The sequence below is a fragment of the Canis lupus genome, chromosome 13 (assembly GCF_048164855.1).
Source record: "Canis lupus baileyi chromosome 13, mCanLup2.hap1, whole genome shotgun sequence".
NCBI lineage: Eukaryota > Metazoa > Chordata > Mammalia > Carnivora > Canidae > Canis > Canis lupus.
The window spans coordinates 55,018,640-55,038,131 of record NC_132850.1 but is presented as its reverse complement, the minus strand read 5'-3'; the positions used below and the strand labels follow the sequence as shown (position 1 = coordinate 55,038,131).

At 34.2% G+C, this 19,492-nt stretch overlaps 1 pseudogene; it reads left to right on the top strand.

The window, feature by feature from the left end:
- Nucleotides 1-2,220: 2,220 nt before the first annotated feature.
- Nucleotides 2,221-3,005, top strand: LOC140602298 (large ribosomal subunit protein uL16-like; annotated as a pseudogene).
- Nucleotides 3,006-19,492: the final 16,487 nt, after the last annotated feature.

Here is a 19,492-nt window from a genome sequence, read left to right as displayed (position 1 = left end):
TTGGAGTCATTAAAACTGTTTACCAATATTCTGTTCTCTCATTCCTGGGGCACCTGGCAGCATTGTGCTTCTTCACTTCCATAGATGTTGTCATTTAATTTGCTTCAGCCAGTGAAATGTGAGCAGGAGTGAACTGTCTGACTTTCCGATGGAAGCTTTATGAGCCAGCCTGTCTCCATCATGTCCGCTTTTCTCTCTGCTTCCATGACTATCAGAATCCCATCAGCATGGATCCTGGAATGAAGGCAATAGACACAGGGCAGACAGAGAACATGAATGAAAGTTAACTTTATTATTTTTTAACGCACTGAGATTTAGGGGTTAAAGCCATGGAACCTGGCTGCATTGACTGACATACTTGAAGAACTACCAAAATTGAAGTCCATTTCCAGATTAAGAAAATATTTGGATTAGAAAAATATAATAATATAAACAGAGTCTCTAAAATATATATATTCGATCCTCCTCATAGAGAAATTCTAGAAACAATACTTTCCATACTGATTTGTTTATGACCAGATACAGGCTCAGCCATGTGAAATTGCCTGTATTTGACCAGTTTTTAATGTAAAAATGGCAACCTCACATGGTTTAACCTAATAAATGTCCTGATGATACTACATTGTTTTGTGTATCTAAGGGAACCACACATTGTGTTTTAATAAGTTGATTGCTGAATAGAAATAAGATTACTCACATTTAGTATTTGCTTAGAGCGTAATCTTGTTTCATTAATGCCTTATGTTTAGGACATTAAAAAGTTAGGCCAAATAACACAGTGTTATTAACAAACATTTCTCTTTTGCAGACATGATCTAATGCATTTTTAAAAGTTTTTGTTTTTTAACATGTTAACCGTTGCTTGCTTTAGGACACATTCTTGAGGTCATAGACAACATTTATCACACTTAAAATACTATGACACAGTCTATTTTGTTGGTTTTGAAGTTTTTGCCAATGAAAAATAAGATAACCAATTAGCCATTATGGCTTATTATGTTAAATTTGTCCACTAAGAGAGTTTTCAAAATGACTTAAATGCAATTTTTCATCCTCAGAGTGAGAGCATTTCCATTAAAAGACAACACACATGAAATATTTGACTATTACTCAGATTTTTAATTACTGAAATAATATTCCACTAGGGAAAACCCAAATCCACTACAGTGAAATACTCAAAAATGTTTCCCTAAGTTTACTCCTACTGGGATTCAGAAGTGTACCAAATTAAAGTTAACTTTGAGGTTCTAGTTCTAAAAAAAAAAAAAAAGTGTGCTTTTTTTTTTTTTTTTTAAAGGGCTTTCTGGTTTAAAGAAATGAAGTTCAAGAATTATTTATAAAATGTCAGAATTTCCAAATGTAACTTCTCATAAAGCTCTTTGGATATCAAATGGATTCACCAAACATTTTGATGAGTTAAGTGTAAATGAATCAGTAACATAAGGATTAGATTTCTCTGCAAATACACAAGAACCTAAAAAATTAGGAAAAAGAGTGCCTTGGCAGAATTCAATTGGGTCTTGTCAAATCCAAAGAGTTTGAAAACTATGTTTCAAAGCTTTTTCTGAAACTGAAAACTCACTTTTTTTGATAATCTATTGTTACAAATTCAAACTGAATATTGCTTCCAAGTTCTGTTGGTAATAAATAAATCGAAGGTGGTTAGGACCATGACCACAAATTCATTTTCATAAATAATTTTTATAGCATCAAGAGCTTCTTCACATCATTTTTCTATAAATAATGTTCTCTAGAGTTATAAAAATTAAAACTTGAGAAAAGTGATCACAAGGTACAAACTTCCATTTAAAGATAAATGAGTGCAAAAAAAAAAAGATAAATGAGTGCAAGGGATGTAATGTATGACATGATGACTATAGTTTACCCTGCTGTATGATATATGTGAAAATCGTTAAGGGAGAGATCTTAAACGTTCTCACCACGAGGACAATTTATTTCCTTTTTTCTTTTATTTTCATTAGGTCTGTATGAGATGACGAATGCCAACGAAACATTATGGTAATCATTTTGCAACATGTGTAATTCAAACCATTATGCCATATACCTTAAACTTACACAGCAATATGTCAATTATTTCTCAATAAAACTGGGAAAAATATGGGAAAAAAAACCTTTGAATTTCAGCAAATAACAAAAGAAAACATGGAAAACAAATAACCTGGCTCCACCAGTTCTCTGTTACAGTAACAGAAAATTTTCATGGTGTTTCAAGGCCAAAAGAAATCCTCAACAGTTTTACTTATTAAGTAGCTGGGTCTACACAAGACAGTAAGCTGTAATATTCCAAAAATTTAGACTCTTTTCCTTTGGTGTCCAAAGACCACTGAAGGTCTTTGTGTCGTCATCGGCCACCCTCCACCCCGTGTTAAACTGTATTGTAAGAACAAGCCCTATCCAAAGTCTTGCTTCTGTAGAGGGGTCCCTTATACCAAGATCTGCATCTTTGACCTAGGGTGGAAGAAGGCAAAAGTGGATGAGTTTCCACTTTGGCCACATGGTCTCAGATGAATAGAAGCAGCTCTCCCCTGAAGCCCTGGAGGCTGACCTTATTTGTGCCAACAAGTCCATAGTGAAAAGCTGTGGCAAAGATGCTTTTCACACCAGAGTGCAGCTCTACCCCTTCCACGGCATCCATAGCAATAGGGTGTTGTCCTGTGCTGGAGCTGACAGGATCCAGACAGGTAGCAGGGTGCCTTTGGAAAGCCCTAGGGCACAGTAGCCAGGGTCCACATTGGCCAAATCGTCATATCCATCTCTATCAAGTGCAGAACAAGGTGCATGTGATCGAGGCCCTATGCAGGGCCAAGTCCAAGTTCCTTGACCACCAGAAGATCCACATTTCTAAGAAATGGGGCTTTACCGAGTTCAATGCCCATGAATTTGAAGACGTGGCGACTGAAAAACTGTTCATCTCAGATGGCTGTAGGGTCAAATATATCCATAATTATGGCCCACTGGATGAATGGCCAGCTCTGGACTCATGAGAATCTTGGCACTGCCCCTGCCTATCTATGCCCATCAATAAATCCTACTTCCAGTAAAAAAAAAAATCCAAAACTTTTATAGTCATATACAAAAACACAACATATAAACTTTTTTAAAGATTTTATTTATTCGTGAGAGATGGAGAGGCAAAGACACAGGCAGAGGGAGAAGCAGGCTCCCTGCAAGGAGCCCAGTGTGAGATTCATCCTGGCCCTCGGCATCACACCCTGAGCTGAAGGCAGGCAGACAACCACTGAGCTACCAGATGTCCCCACAATATATAAATTTAAAAATAATATTTTATTTCATTCTTCAAAATTACAACTACTTATTAACAGGTTGTATGGGCCCAGTTGAGTACCACAAAACTTCTCAATCATTGAAATATCATTGATTTTGCCACCTCAATTCTTGTTCTGATTTTCTAATAGTATTTGACTTAAAAAAAAGAAAAGAAAACCCAGATTCATAAGTATATAACATCACTGAGAGCAATGCACATGATCTAACATTGAAACTGTGAACTACCTTGATCTAGTAGCTCAGATGGTGTCCAAGAGATGTTGAGTGTTTCTACATTCAACAAAATATTCCATGTCACCTCCATGACTTCACTATGACACTCCAGGGTGCCTCAAACGCAGTTTAGGAGCTGTGGGTTTTAAGAATTTCGTTCAGTTATCTTACAATCATTTCAGGATTTGAATGGCAATTTATTTATAACTAAGCAATATTGCCAACAGTGAAGTCTAATATTAAGAAAAACTCATTAGTTTTATTGAACCTTAGTAACAGTACTTTATAATGTATTATAATATGTTCTTATATTTAAAAATAGTTTTAACAAATTGATAAAATAATAGTCATTGGAACTTACATTTTTCATAATAAACATAACAGAATTTACTTTGAAGGAATGTTAACTAAAAATTCAATAGGGTTTTTCAGTTTTTTTTAATTGAAAATATAGATATTATTGTTTTAGAAAGGAATTTCAGGATAAGATTTTTAAAAGGGAGAGTTGGTTTCACATTATCTTATTAAATTTTAAACAATTTAACATTAGAACATAGCACATAGTATGTTAGGAAAAAAAACAAACAAAATGACATTTGTTAATTTTGGGGTTCTATACATGAATTATGTCTAGAAATAAGTGGACTGATTTTGCTATTGTAATCTACACAGAAGCCTCTCTGAGAAAATTCTATCAGACAGTGTTGATAGAACTAACAGAATTTGCTGACAAATTCGAAGTGGGATATGAGAAAAAAAACAGTACTCAAGGATGACTTTTGGCCTGAACAACTAGAAGAACTGAATATACCGATCTAGGAAAATCATGAGGAAAGCAGGTTTGGAGAACACACCAGGAACTCAGTTTTAGAAATGTTAAGTTTGAGGTGTTTACTAGACATTAAATGGAGGTCTCCAGTAGGCCTGAAGGGGAGTTCAGGTTGAAGGGAAAAGTCTAGGCCAGATCGCCCAAGCAAGTTTTACTTCATGCAGGGACCCTTCTGAATACTTGCCTAACCCATCCAGTATTCACAACGACCTGATGAGCTAGTTACTATTACCCTCATTTTATAAAGAAATCCAGTCACAGAGAAACATACCATTTCTAGTTAAATTGAAAGAACAAGAGTTTGAACTGTGAGAAGCTGTCTCCTCCCCTCCACAGAGGAAGTTGATCTGCAAAATAAAGCCAAGCAAAACCAAGAGGGGATGAGAGCTGAATAAAGGGAGAGGAGTGCTGATTCTTTTACCATTCCTTTGGATTCTGTGAGCTAACCCAAGGATCATTCCTACCCAACCCTATGAGGCAATAAAGTCTCTTTTTGCTCAAGGCATTGCAACTTAAAAAGTCGTAAATAACACAATCGCTGAACATCTTGTTTCAAATGTAAAATACTGTAGGTTTTCTAAGAAAACACAGTAAATTTGCTAGGGCTAACCATATCTTAACATTGTCATTTATAAATTACACAATATTTCACTTTATTCATGAGATAGCTATTCCTTGGGATAATTCTAAAAACAAAACCTATTCTTTCTCCTAGCTTATATTTTAAATATAAACTGGATTATTATTTATAATGTTTTATCATTAAAATCATTTTAGTTTTTCTGACATAAATTTACTGAAGTGTAATTTACATTTATAAAAGGCAAGAATTGTGAGTTTGCCATTGGCCAAGTGAACATACCTATGTTTGCCTTTTCTTAAAGTTAATATATGCATGTATTCAGCATACGTATCAAAAGCCAAAGAAGCCCCTCTTCTACAATACAATCATTAGCGCCTCTACTCCCAGGATTACTATTATCCTGACATCAATAACACTACATTTCCCCTGCCTATTTTAAAATTCCATATAAAAAGAATTATATGGAATATAGTTTTTTTCAGCTGATTTCTTTTATTCAATATATTATTATGTATAGTTGTAGTTTGTGAATTCCCATGCTCTAGAGTATTACTCTGCATGAATCCGCTGCAATCTGTTTATTAATTTGACCACCGGGTGTGCATTTTTTCCAGTATGTGTATTCTTATCCATATGTTGGTGGGAACATATGTATACTTCTCCGCTAATTATATACTTTGGAATGAAATTTCTAGAGCATATTTATGTTATGCATATGTTCCATTTAGATAGATATCACTAAACAGTTTATTTTAATTCCACTATAATTAACATAAGGGGTTATATTAGTTTCAGGTGTATAATATAGTGATTCAACAATGTCCTACGTGATAGGCATACTGTCAACCTCCTTCAGCTATTTCACTCATTCCTCCACCCACCTCCTTTCTGATAATCAGTTTGTTCTGTATAGTTAAGAGTCTGTTTTGTGATTTCTTTCTTTCTTTCTTTCTTTCTTTCTTTCTTTCTTTCTTTCTTTCTTTCTTTCTTTCTTTCTTTCTTTCTTTCTTTCTTTCTTTCTTTCTTTCTTTCTTTCTTTCTTTCTTTCTTTCTTTCTTCTCTTTCTTTCTTTCTTTCTTTCTTTCTTTCTTTCTTTCTTTCTTTCTTTCTCCTTCCTTCCTTCCTTCCTTCCTTCCTTCCTTCCTTCCTTCCTTCCTTCCTTCCTTCCTTCCTTCCTTCTTTCTTTCTTTCTTTCTTTCTTTCTTTCTTTCTCTCTTTCTTTCTTCTTTCTCTTTCTTTCTTCTTTCTCCTTAATTCCTCATATCATATCGTATGGTATTTGTCTTTCTCTGACTGACTTAATTCACTTAGCATTATATCTTCTAGATCAACCCATGTTGTTGCAAATTGCAAGATTTCATTTTTTTGTGGCAGGGTAATATATATCAAATATGAGTAATAGTCCATTGCGTGTATGTGTGTATAAATCCTCTTTATCCATGCATGTATCAATGGACACTGGATTGCTTCCATAATTTGATTCTTGTAAATAATAAACAGCAATAAACAGAGAAATGCATATCTTTTCAAATTGGTGTTTTCATATTCTTTGGGAAAATACCAGTAGTGGAATTACTGTATCTTATGATAATTCTATTTTTAATATTTTGAGGAACCCCCATACTCTTTTCCACAGTGGCTGGCACCACTTTGCATTCCCACCAACAGTGCAGAAGTTTTTTTTTTTTTCTCCACATCTTCGCCAATACTTATTTCTTGTATTTTTTATTTCAGCCATTCTGATAAGTGTGACGTGATAACAGGTGATGATTAGTTCTGTTGAATATCTTTTCATGTGTCTATTGGCCATCTATATGTCTTCTTTCATATTCATGTATTATGCCCATTTTAAAATTGGATTATTTAGGAGTTTCTGGAGTTGATTGTGTAAGTCCTTTGCGTATTTTGGATACTAACCTTTTATTGGATATGCCACTTGCAAATGTCTTCTCCCATTTTGTGAGCTGTGTTTTTGTTTTGTTGATGGTTTTGTGGAAAAGCTTTTAATTTTGATGTAGTCTCAGTAGTTTATTTTTGATTCCCTTGCTTTAGGAGACATATCTAGAAAAAAAATGTTGCTATGGCCAAGATCACTCTCCTCTAAAATTTTTATGGTTTCAGGTTTCATGTTTAGGTCTTTAATCCCTTTTTTTAAAGATTTTATTTATTTATTTGAGAGAGAGAGAGAATGCATGAACTAGGGGAGGAGCAGAGCAAGAAGGAGAAAGAGAGAGAATCTCAAGCAACTCTGCACTGAGTATGGAGCCCAACGTGAGGCTTGATTGCACCACCCTGAGATCATGACCTGAGGTCGTGACTTGAGCCAAAACCAAGAGTCAGACACTTAATGGACTGAGATACCCAGGCACCCAGTTCTTTATTCCACTTTCAGTCTATTTTTGTGTATTGCATATGAAAGTTTCATTCTTTCACATGTAGCCATATAGTTTTGTCAACATCATTTGTTGAAGAGACTGTCCTTTTCTTATTGCATATTCTTGCCTCCTTTTTTTTTAAAAAAAAAATTTATTTATTCATGAGATACACAGAGAGAGAGGCAGAGACATGGGCAGAGGGAGAAGCAGGCTCCCTGTGGGAAGCCCAACGTGGGACTCAATCCCAGGACCCTGGGATCATGCCCTGACCCAAAGGCAGATACTCAACTACTGAGCTACCCAGACGTCCCTTAAAAAAAAAAAAAAAAAAAAGATTTTATTTATTTATTCATGAAAGACAGTCTTGCCTCCTTTATCATAGGGTAACTGACCATATAACTGTGGGTTTATTTCTGGGCTCTGTATTCTATGTGTCTATTTTTGTGCCAGTACTATACTGCTTTGTAGCATATCTTGAAATCTGGGATTATGATACCTCCAGTTATATTCTTCTTTTCAAATGCTTTAGCTGTTCAGGGTCTTTTGTGGTTCCATACAAATTTTAGGATTAATTGTTCTATTTCTATAAAAGATGCTATTGGTACTTTGATAAAGATTGCATTAAATCTGTGGATTGATTTGGGTAGTATGAACATTTTAACAATATTTATTTTCTCAATTCATGAGCATGGAATATCTTTCCATTTGTTTGTGACCTCTTCAATTTCTTTGAAGAAATTGAAGTGTACAGGTCTTTCACCTCCTTGGTTAAGTTTATTCCTAAGTATTTTATTATTTTTGGTGCAACTGTAATTGAGATTGTTTTCTTAATTTCCCTTTCGGCTACTTCATTGTTAATATATAGACATGTAACATATAGACAAGATTTCTGTATCTTGATTTTGTTCCTGCAACCTTACTGAATTCATTTATCAGTTCTAAGTCCTAAACAGTTTTTTAACATTATTGGTGATAATATATATTTGAAACAGAACAACAGATGATTGAAGAGTAAATATTCTAAGGATGATTTACAGTCCCCTTTCCATCCAGTAGATTGTTTGATGTTACCTGCTTTTTCTATTTTGTGAGAAACAGTTAATTTCTGGATACAGAAATTTCTATTTTATATAAGTATGATATTAAACTAAGTAAGTCTGATCATAAACTTTTATATTGACATTTCTAATAATAGTATATAAACATGATCATCTCACAGTTCTGTTGTACAGAAATTTAAAGGCAAGGTATGTAGGAAGCCATTTTAGATGCAGCTTATCATAGTTTATTTTCTAGCCTTTGAAGTCTTTCATTCTCCTTACATGCAATTCTCCCTACATGAATTAAAGCAGTGTCTAAAATCCAGTTCTTGTTATCTAAGCCAAGTCCAGATGTGAATGAAGCTCCTTAGGTGTAGTTCCTTAAGTAGAACTTATGTACAGGGATCCCTGGGTGGCGCAGCGGTTTGGCGCCTGCCTTTGGCCCAGGGCACGATCCTGGAGACCCGGGATCGAATCCCACATCGGGCTCCCGGTGCATGGAGCCTGCTTCTCCCTCTGCCTGTGTCTCTGCCTCTCTCTCTCTCTGTGACTATCATGAATAAATAATAAATAAAATCTTAAAAAAAAAAAAAAAAAAAAAAAGAACTTATGTACAAGTCCTCTTGTTCTGTAGACTTTGAAACTAAAGAGACCATGTATCTGCACTCCCTCTCCCATACCCAATATACCGTGGTGGGACAAGAACATGGGAAAATGAAAACCAAACATGAATCACTGGTCCATAACATTTCCAAAATCCTGTCAGATGAATATAGAGTTTCCTCATGAGGTCCCCAAACCAGGGAACAATTCTAATTGGCTCTTCACATCTCCATCTGGGTTCTTGGTTCTTTCCTCTGAGCCTCATTTTTTTAATGAAAGTTAACACGTGTTTTCAACTGAATAGTTTTCTCATGCTGCTTATTGCGACAGGTTTGTATGGGCATAGGGAATTCCAAGTGCTTTTCACTCTGTACTGTCACTTTATAGGCCTCCTGTGAATGTCATTGGAATTTGTTCCATTAGGCAAAAATCATACCTACAAAGCTCTTGGATATAAATCCTGAAGCTTCCTTTTAAAAAATCTCTTGTGTGAGTATATACTCTCCTGAGACACTTGCCATTGATCTTTCTGAGGGCTGGGCCAAAGATAAGACATCTGTAGACCATGTTTTTTGTTTTTTGTTTTTTTTGTTTTTTTTTTTTTACAACGCCACGGAATTTATCTTTTTAAGAAGGCATTTCTTGATTTTAGCAACATTTGCCAGTTGGAGAGACTGAAAATTTATTTTAAAAACCATCAAGATCTGGCTCCCCTTTTTTAAACAATCTTTCTCTGTGTGTCTAGCTTTCTTTTCACATTTAACATGGACATTCAGAAGAAACCAGACAGTGCCTTCAGCACTCTGCTATGAAATCTCCTTACCTACATCTTTGGACACATTTTCTACATTTCAGGTTACTGTGGCATGAGAGTATTAGTAAACTTGCTGTCCCTGCATACCAAGGATTCCCCTTTTTTCCTATTTCCAATACCATCTCTGTCAATTTTTTTGAACTCTCACTGGCAACATCCTTGAAATCCAGATTTCTACTATCATTCTCTTCAAGGCAATAGACTTTCTCTAACAAACTCTACAGAATAATTACAGTCTCTGCCCTCTGCTTGGCTATGAAGCCACTCCCATATTTTCAGGGTTGTTTTGTTTTTGTTTTTGTTTTGTTTTGTTTTTTGCAATACTCTATTTCCATTTACCAAAAAAATCAATTATCTATTACTGTGTAACAAACCACCACTTAATAGAATAAACACTTAATATCTCATAGTTCTTGTAGATCAGAATCTGGGGCATAGATTAGCTGGGTTCTCTGGCCCACAGTTTCTTAAAAAGCTGCAGTCAAGGTGTTGGACAGGGCTGCAGTGAACTCAAGGATCAACCTGGGGAATAACAATCGCAAACTCACAAGACAAAAGTAGGAAGATTATGTGGTGAGAGTGTCTTGAAAAGTTTCAAATGACAGACCTTCTGGCAAACACAATAATGGTGTATTCTAAGGGGAGAATCCTAATCTATGGACAGCTTTTGTAGGCTGTGCCTGTTTTATTAGGTTCATATGTAGTAAACAAAGCTTGAATCTATAGACATAGGGGATATAGTTCCTAGGAAAATGTCACATAAGCTATCTAACTTTCAGAGCATTTAATGGAAATATTTTAACATTGAAATAATTCTGTTTTTAAGTAAGCACATATTGTTTAGAGACCTTACATATTAATTTGTGCCAGAGGGTGTAGTGATATGGTAAAAAGATGGATCTGAGAATAAGCATTGGTGGTCTTAGAACACTTCCTGCTTCTCCTATGCCTTTGTATTACTTGCATTCCTGAAATAATAAGCAAAGCCTGATATTCACTAAGATCTCTGATGTTTTAAAATGATTTGATACCCTATCCTACTTTATGTTAGAAACAATCTCAAGTAAAATAAGACATGCATAATGATAAAGTGAAATAAAATTGCCCAGTGATAGGATAATTAGGGATGTTCTCCGAAACAAAGATTTTAAAGCTACTTACCAACCTTTACATTTGACTTTTTCAATGTGTGTGTGTCTGTGCGTGTTTTCCTAAAAATATGTAGAGTATTTGGATACATAAAACTTAGAAATTTCTGATTTTTTACATTCAAAAGCAAATAAAACCTAGAGTGAAAAAGAGACTCTGTATACAAAGGCAGTCCTTAATATCCGTCAACCTTAAGGCAATCCTTAATATCAGTCAACCTTTTTAAAGCATTTAAAAAAATTTTTTTTAAATTTTTTTTTAATTTTTATTTATTTATGATAGTTACAGAGAGAGAGAGAGGCAGAGACACAGGCAGAGGGAGAAGCAGGCTCCATGCACCGGGAGCCCGACGTGGGATTCGATCCTGGGTCTCCAGGATCGCGCCCTGGGCCAAAGGCAGGCGCCAAACCGCTGTGCCACCCAGGGATCCCCGCATTTTAAAAAATTTTTTATTTATTTACTTGAGAGAGAGAGAGAGAGAGAGAGAGAGAGAGAAAATGAGCAGGGAGCAAATAGGCAGAGGGAGAAGGAGAAGCAGATTCCCTGCTGACCAGGAAGCCAGACTTGGGACTTTATCCAGGACCCTGAAATCAACACCTGAGCTGAAGGCAAATGCTAAACCAACTGAGCCACCCAGGCGCTCTATTAACATAAATGACAATTACCCAAATAGACAATTGAGAAGAAAAAAAAAAAACAGTGTTAGCAATAATCAAAATAGAAAAAAAAAGGAAAAACAGTTGGCAAAAACACAATTTTAAGGGACATGTCACTATTTTTACCTATAAAATATTAAAAACATTTTTCCAATGTATAATGCCCAGTGTTTTCTAGGTAAGTAGAGTATGATGAATCTATTGCTAGGATAAAAGTGTATGTATTTTCTACTTAGAGGAAAAATTTATATTATGTATTATGATCTTTTACAATGCTTCTGCTTCTTGGTCAAGTACTTTCACTTCTATAAATTTAAAATAATATTCTCTAAAAGACAACCTACAGAATGGGAGAAGATATTTGCAAATGACTTATCAGATAAAGGGCTAGTTTCCAAGATCTATAAAGAACTTATTAAACTCAACACCAAAGAAACAAACAATCCAATCATGAAATGGGCAAAAGACATGAACAGAAATCTCACAGAGGAAGACATAGACATGGCCAACATGCATATGAGAAAATGCTCCGCATCACTTGCCATCAGGGAAATACAAATCAAAACCACAATGAGATACCACCTCACACCAGCGAGAATGGGGCAAATTAACAAGGCAGGAAACAACAAATGTTGGAGAGGATGCGGAGAAAAGGGAACCCTCTTACACTGTTGGTGGGAATGTGAACTGGTACAGCCACTCTGGAAAACTGTGTGGAGGTTCCTCAAAGAGTTAAAAATATACCTGCCCTACGACCCAGCAATTGCACTGTTGGGGATTTACCCCAAAGATACAAATGCAATGAAACGCCGGGACACCTGCACCCCGATGTTTATAGCAGCAAAGGCCACGATAGCCAAACTGTGGAAGGAGCCTCGGTGTCCAACGAAAGATGAATGGATAAAGAAGATGTGGTTTATGTATACAATGGAATATTACTCAGCTATTAGAAATGACAAATACCCACCATTTGCTTCAACGTGGATGGAACTGGAGGGTATTATGCTGAGTGAAGTAAGTCAGTTGGAGAAGGACAAACATTATATGTTCTCATTCATTTGGGGAATATAAATAATAGTGAAAGGGAATATAAGGGAAGGGAGAAGAAATGTGTTGGAAATATCAGAAAGGGAGACAGAAAGTAAAGACTGCTAACTCTGGGAAACGAACTAGGGGTGGTGGAAGGGGAGGAGGGCAGGGGGTGGGAGTGATTGGGTGACGGGCACTGGGGGTTATTCTGTATGTTAGTAAATTGAACACCAATAAAAAATAAATTAAAATAAAATAAAATAAAATAATATTCTGAGATGTAGAGGTATTTGTATAAAAAAAGTGTTAACAACACATAATATAAAATTTAATTGTCCAAAAATAAAAGAATTTTTTAATAAAATATGACACATCCATGGAGTCCATATGATCTAATGATTTAGAATTATATTATAGATTCATAACAGTAATTACTATTTACTTGTGATAGCTAATGCAATGTGTTTTGTAAATGTCAGTCATTGTTTCTATATACATATTAATGTGATTGTGTATCTATGTGAGACATAAACTATGGAAATATTACTTATTTCTTGGTTGTTTGATAATGGGAAACTTCTATTATGTCTTTTTGACTTCTTTGTATTTTAAAGTTTTTCTATGGTAAGATTTTTTTCTATTTAATAATGACAAAGGAAATATCATCATAATAAAGGCAACTAGAATGCTTTTCATTTCCTGCTGACTGCCTAGGTCTGATTGAGCAATTGGTGGAGGGAATAAATCAATCTCTAAACTTTATGTGTATTCTATTAAGGCAAAAAAGATACAAAAGCCTACTTTTTATTATACCCTGTTCCTTGCCTTTGAGTTGAATATTATATTTTTAGAAGAAAAAGAAATATATATCTTTGCTATATTTATAGTTAAAAAGCAAGTATTGGTTTTGAGAACATTAGGAGACTGCAACAATAGTTTATTAAAATGAAAAAAAATGGTATTCTATGAGCATAATTATTTATCTCTCTCACTACGCTAACAACCATTCTTGGTGTTGTGATATAAAGTTGAATAAATGAGCGCTCTTAGGAAGAAAGAAAAGTTAATCACTCACCTTTTAAGTTATTCTCTCAGAGTTTATTGCTCCTAGACAGGCTACAGAACAAATGCCCACATATCTTTGGCCTCCAAAAAAGATATCCAGCCTCATTTGGCCTAAAAAAACGTTCTTGCCAAACACTCAAGAAAAAGCAAACTAGCCTTTGATGTTTTTCTAAGCTAAGAAATATAAACAAGAGGAAATTCTTTCTGGTTACATATTTTTATTCTGTTCCGATATGTTGTCATTTTGTAATCAAGTCTATTTATCTTATGCCATTTTAAGAAATTATTCAGATGAGGAACATCTTTCATCCATATTCCTTCTATATCTGTTTTAAGCATAGTCAACTTAACTTTTTTTTTTTTGAACTTAACTTTTAATTCCAAAAAATAAGCTTCTAAACAAATAAACCAGAAAATATTTGGTTCTGCCCTCAATGAGGTTAAATCTGGTCAGTTCGTGACAGAAAGGAAAACAAGCCCTTCCAATACTGTGGTAATTTTACCTCTTTGTGTGGAGATTGGACTAGATGACTTTGAAAAGATTCTTTGATCTTGATGTTTCCAGGAGCCAATGATTTGATGATTGTTGACCTACCTTCTATTCTCATTCTCTCTCTCTCTCTTTTTTTTTTTCTATCTCATTCTCTGTTCCCTTTGATATGGTTTGCAATCCATTTGGAAGTACTAGCAGAACCAGGGTCTCAAGTGGTCAACATTGATAGCAACACCTTTTAAGAAATAATGAAATCATATATAGAAACAAATGACTCCTAAGCATTTCCTCTACTAATTAATATTTCTTCTTTGATATAAAATATTTTCTAGTTTTAAGTTTGACAGCATCATCCAATTATATTAGGTTGCAGTAGCTCCTGGCCAGAACAAAAGGAGCTCTCTAAAATAATCATACTAAGTTTAGTTTAGAACCCAGGCACCAAAATACTGTTTATTGGAAATTTTGTATGTACAATAAATATTCTTCTCAGTGACATAACAATATATCATTTCATTCAATGAGAAGCTTGGTTTTGGGGAATCAGACATTGGTGTTTTAAATAACTTGTTTGTTATGATGCTTCTTCACTTGCATTTTAAGTTCACTTGCATTTTAAGTATTGATCATCAAAGTTTGTAAAATACACACGGAACGCTAAAGGGGCCATTCACTTGAAACTACTTCAAAAGTGGAAAAAAGGAGGAAGAATTAGATCATTCAGCATTTGACCTATGATGGCAGTTCTTACTACAGCTTTAATTGAAGCTATTGAAATATTTCATTTCCTGCACATTCCTTCTCCAACACGATTAGTTTTTAATATTATGAGCAAGCTCATTACCACCTTCTGTAATTGTACTTTAAATTTATTGATTAATTAATGAAATTGAAATGCCAACATGCAACCTCATGGCATCTAGTTTCATATGTGAATTTTCAGAAACACATTCTTAGAATATAGAAGAATAGATGGTCAAAGAGTTTTTACCTGAAATGAGTGAATTTGTATGCTATCGTTTGACTGCAAGTGATAATTACTTAAAGGAAAGGTCACTGAAAGAGATTTCTCTATTGAGTATTGTTAATGATCAAGAAATGCTGAATAGAAATATTTGTAGTTTTTCTTTATATTTGTAACACAGTGCTAAATTAGTACTTATGTTCCATTTATCATATATAAGTGTTCATCAGTTTAATGAATCATGTTCTCAAAATGAAAAACAAAAAAGGGATTTTTAAATGTTTAGACAAGAGCACTCTGTCTGTAAAACTCCCCTAATCAGTACTTTGCTCTAAGGCCAATAACAACCTAGAACAGAAGGTATTCAAAAAGAAGAAATAAATACAATAAAATGATTCAAAGGATATCTTTGATTGCTTAGGGGTTACCAAGTTTTCCCATCCCTCCTGAAAGTTTCTGCTTGCCCCTTTTCTAATTAACTTACATTTCCCACTTAGGCAATCACATCCTCATTTCTGTATCTTGGGTTATGCTTGCCAATTCTTGGACTTTGTGAAAGTAGAATTATACATTTTCTAGAAAGAGAAATTTCAAATTCCATTTTTTTGAATGGTAATATTAACACTTCCAAGTTATTATTACACAAAAACCAAAGCTAAACCTTCTGGGAGAAAAGTAGAAATATTTTGTCAAGAATAATTTTTAATAAGAAAAAGAACTATTTCCTTTCATATGTTTATGCTGCACCAACATGTGATAAAAATAATATCATTTAAATTCCCCAAGTATTTAAGTCCATGACATAATAAAGGTATAGGTTTAAAGTGATCAGTTTCATTCAAATGTTTCTAATATTGTCTTACTATGGATCAATTTATTTGGCAGTAGAGGTCACCTATAAAACGAGGTCGGCCAATGTGTTTCTAAATCACCTTAGATGTAAGAAAGTCTTTTTTATATATGCATATGTTTGAAAGTTGAGAATGCAATACTTAATTGACCTTAACCAAGGATTCAGAAGATATTAGGATGTCTTCATGGTGATAGAAAGTAGCTGTTTTTCATTAAACCCCTCTGTCACAGGACTAAGATATTGAACCATGAAACTTAGTACTATTTATTAAGCAATCAACTTAATTTTGAGTCTTTTGTTAGTGGGTCAATAGTTCATATTTTCTTGATTTTAATTTTCCTAGAACTACCCTCACCCCTCTCAATGGAACTCAATCTCTTGAAGGAAGTAAGTGTGTAGATGTTATAACATACTTAGATATATACTAATATGTGGGTTCCTCTTAATTGCAAAGGGTTTTGAAAAGAAATAGCCATGAAAATGCCAATAGGAGAAACCCGTAGTTGCACATACCAGAGACATATGATCTACATCTCCTTTAAAGATTAGAAATTTTCAGGAAAACAAGAAAATTTTCTAAGAACAAGAAATAGCATGAGAAAAAAAAACTATTTGTTAAAGGAAAAAACTATTTCTATAAGGCTATTGCAGGATATCATTTCAGAAATAGAGGGAAATGTAGCTGAATTTGTTGGTAGGGATAGGTTTGTGAAGGATTTTGTACATTATTCTATGAAAGGAGATTTGATCTTTTGAAGATTTTTTTCAAGCAAGGAAGTAGAGTTATCAGAATAACATTATAAAAGGTTGGCATATTGATTTTCTATCACTGCCATAACAAATTACCACAAACTTAATGACTTGAATCAGATATACTTCCTTATAGTTCTTTAGATCAGAAGTCCCACGTGGGCCATAGTGGACTAATGGTGTCAGTAGGGTTATGTTTCTTTCTGGAGTAATCTTTGCTTATTTAACTGTTGGCGAATTCAGTGTTCCAAATTATAAGAGATATGAGATATGCTTTCCTTGATCATTGTCGATGGAAGGTCATTACTAGCTTCTAGAGTTCACCCTCATTCCTTGCCTTAAAAGGCTTAATTACCCAGTGATCACATAGCACTGTGTATAATGTCTGTTCAAACCAGTAACTGAAGAAAAACTCATAATTTGCTGGGCACTGGGTAGGGTTCTCATTAAGTTCTTCCCTTAGTTATGAGAAGTAATTAGCTCTAGACTGATCATTGATCTAAGCCCACCCAACAAACCAAAAAAGAATGAAAAGAATGAAGTTATTTTTAAGTAACACAACGGTATCCCAGAGCAAAGCTCAAGAATATTTATAGGAATATAAAAATATTAAATTTCCAAAAAGATAGAATTCATAATGTCTTCCCTCTAATCAAAGATTGTCAGGCAGGCAAATAGGTAGAAACATGATCCATAATGAGAAGAGTAATCAATTGAAACAGTTGAAGGACTAACACAAATGTTAAAATGAAGGAAGGATGTATTACAATAATTAATATAACTACATTTCATGTATTCAAAAATTATGTATAGGCATGAAATCTGTGAAAAAGATTTAAATCACACTTCTAGAGAAAACTACAATGTCTAAAGTGAAAAAACCCTGAATAGAGGACATCAGTATAATATCAGGTTTAGCTTTCTATAGGAGAAGGTGGTTACCTTCTGAAATACTTGTGAATATGTGGATACACAGAGGCTCATATACACACATATGTTTTCTTGCTCTGTCACCTGAGATGACCTGGAAGTCCTGACACTCCAATAGTAATGAGCACATCTAGTGCCCAGAACCTTGGAGAGGAAATGTACCATAAGAGTCAGAAAGTAAGAAAGTGCTTTAAAAATAATAATGATAATAATAATATTCAAAAAATATTAAAGGGACACAAGAGCTAACAGGAGGAATCTTTAATGTGAAAAGCAGACATGGCTTGAGCAACAAAATAAAGTTGTACTGGATTATAACCTAAGTGCAAAATAAATATCCAAAAGTCCATACTGATATAAAAAAATATTGAAACAATAAATGGAGGAGAAAAGACACATTTCTCATGTGGATGATTTTAAATAATTATATAGATACTTATTCCTAACTCTTTAAGTATGAGCTGCACTTAGTAACTCCCTTCCAAAGAATGCAATATAGAAAGTAGGGACAGGTTAACTTTATGGAGAGAACTGAAAAGCACTACCTTAACCAGATAAAGGTTAACATTAATAATAATAAGTCATATCATGATACGTATGTACCCTTGATATGATGGGATGAGAATAGCACTATACCAAACTTTTCTCTCTCTAAAAAATCTATAACTCCAGTCTAATAATTAGAAACAAACAAAGAAACAAAATAATTAGAAACACATCAGACAATCCTAAATTAAGGAACATTCCATAAAATATCTGATCAGTATTCAAAATGTCAATGCCATCAAAACAAGAAAATTCTAAAACTCTATCATGGCCAAGAGAAGCCTAAGGAGATATGCCGAATAAATATGTGACATTCTGAATGATGATCTGGAACAGAAAAGGACATTATATATGAAAATTAAAAGAATCTGAATAAAATATATACTTAATAACATATCAATATTGGTTCATAAATTGTAATATAAGATATTAATAAAAGGAACGTGGGCATGAGAGTATATGGAAACTGTACATGATTATGCTTTTTTGTATATCATCGCTTTACAAAATTTTAAAAGTTTATGAAGAAAAATAACCATAAAATTAAAAAATCTATTGTACGGAATTAAAGGAGGTCAGTGTTTTCGAAAACATGGAATAGAAACTCTCCAAAATGAAACACAGAGAAAAAGAAGAATCCTCCTACAAAAATGGAAAGTATTTCATTGACTTATGGGACAAACAAAATGAAATGAAATACATTGGATTAAATCAACCAAAAGAAAGACCATAGAGGCTGGAGACCAGAAAAAAATAATTGAAGAAATAATGACCCCAAAGATCACTAAAGTCTACAGATCCAGAAATCCTTACAAACTATAAGCACAAGAAACATGAAGAAAACTATGCCAACGCATATCATAATATAATTGCTCAAAACCAATGATAAGACTAATATCTCAAAAGCAGCCAAGGAAAAAAAGACACATTGCGTACAAGGGAGCAAAAATAAGGATGGCAGTGCAGGTGAGAAAATAGTGGAGCCACTTCTTCCAAGTAGTAAGAGAAAAATACTATTTTAGTAATTTTCTATTGCTACTATAACAAATCACCACAAATACAGAGACTTAAAACAGTATGAACTATTTGCCTTTCATTTCTGGAGATCAGAAGTCTGAAATCAGTTTTGCTGGGCTAAAAATCAGGATGTTAGCAGGACTGTGTTCCTTCTGTCACGTCCAGGGGAAAATTCATTCCCTTACTTTTCCCTGCTTCGAGGCCACCTGCTGTTTTTAACTCCTGGTCCCTTTCTCCATCTTCAAAATCTGTAGCATGGCATTTTCCCTCCTCT